Source organism: Melanostigma gelatinosum (genome assembly GCF_949748355.1).
Source record: "Melanostigma gelatinosum genome assembly, chromosome: 16".
Lineage (NCBI taxonomy): Eukaryota > Metazoa > Chordata > Actinopteri > Perciformes > Zoarcidae > Melanostigma > Melanostigma gelatinosum.
In genome coordinates, this window is record NC_136649.1 from 1,554,652 (window position 1) to 1,556,268 (window position 1,617).

Sequence of the window (1,617 nt, forward strand, 5' to 3'; positions counted from 1 at the left end):
GGACGACGGTCAAACCTTCAGGCCGAGGCTCCATTTGTTAATTCACATTATCAGGTGCCGGGACCCCCCCTCGATACGTGTTCCATGCATCTAGGGGCCTAATAAGGAAAGCAAACACAGATAGCGCTGCTTCTTATTTAATGACAACTGTTGCTGATGCGTTTGGAGGGATAAGGAGCGGAGGACCTCGGGGAGATTGGGCTCTGGGGTTCTTCCTTGGGGGGCTGCTGGGCAGAGCTTGAATAACAAATGAGTTTTGCTGAGGATTTGGCTAATCATCTCAGAACTTATCAGAGAGAGAGCGAGAGAGAGGGAGAGAGGGAGAGGGGGAGACCCAGCACTTGAACTGCGGACCCCGGGCCCCCAATTAACAGTGACCACAAATGAAAAGCAGCTGGCAATAATTACATAATTAAAGTGCCTTTGGGGGGGGGGGGGAGCATAATTTCTGCAGCCATCGCCATAAATCTTGTGCTGTCCGAGCCCATACGTTTAACATGAACTTTTGTCGAGCAGGTTAATGCATTACTCATATAAAAACACAGTATCCCTTTGTGTGTGACTTGGACCTGCTTAATAACAAAGAGCACGGGGACGGCGGCGGATCGCTCTGCCTGTGAACGCCTCACGAGAGCCGCTGGACACCTCCACTTACCTCCATGTGTGAACTTTCTCTCCTTTTTTGTTTTACTTCTTCTCATTCCTCCAAGCCGAGCTGCAGATATTACTCTCTCTATCATAACATACTGCTGCTGTTCAGGAAATCCATCCAACGAGTTGTACGGAGCGGGAACGCTGTCACAGAGAATCGATTGTGAATTCCTTTTTCTTTCCTTTCATGTGTCGTTCCTTTTGGTTTGCTGTTTATTTGACACCGCCTTGAACGATACCCTGTGTGTGCTGTAAAAAAGAAGAAAAGTCTATATTCACATTTTCAAATGAGCAGTGAAAAGCTCAAAGCGAACATTTGGTTTTACTTTGCATAATTCCGCTGAAACTCAAGTACAGACGGTAACTTTTACCCTGAGAGACACCGCAGCCACCGACAGATGAGCAATTAAGCAATTACAGCCATTTCACAAAGTAAGCCATAAACACCTCTTAAGTGTATTGTGAATATAGGCTCAGCACGTTCCGCCCTGATCTTTTGTCAGACGCCCTCGCGGATGATTAATAGTTTAATTTTTCAAAATTATTTAGACACACAAATAATTCGATACAACGAGGGGCTATTACCACATCTTGTAATAGACGCGTTAGAATGATGAAAGCTTTAATTTGTTTTTAGAGCACTTACAGGGGTTAGAAAAGCCACCTCGCTCCCCGTCATCAATCATGTGTCACTTAACAGAAGTGTTATATTATGGGGGGAAATGCAAATAGGCCGGCTTAAATGCAGGCTGTCGGACAGCTGGCTCTCTCCCCGGCTCTCTGAGTCTCTGCTGGCTGTTTGCACTGTAAAGAAAATGACAAGTATCAGGCGGAGGGTTTGTCCCTCATGAATGAAGGCTGGGGTTGGCAGCGGGGCGTTCAGGTAGCCCGTAATTAAAACGGACAGACGCTGTGAGGAGACATGTGGACATGTATGGATGTTGTAGAAGACAGACAGGAGGGCAA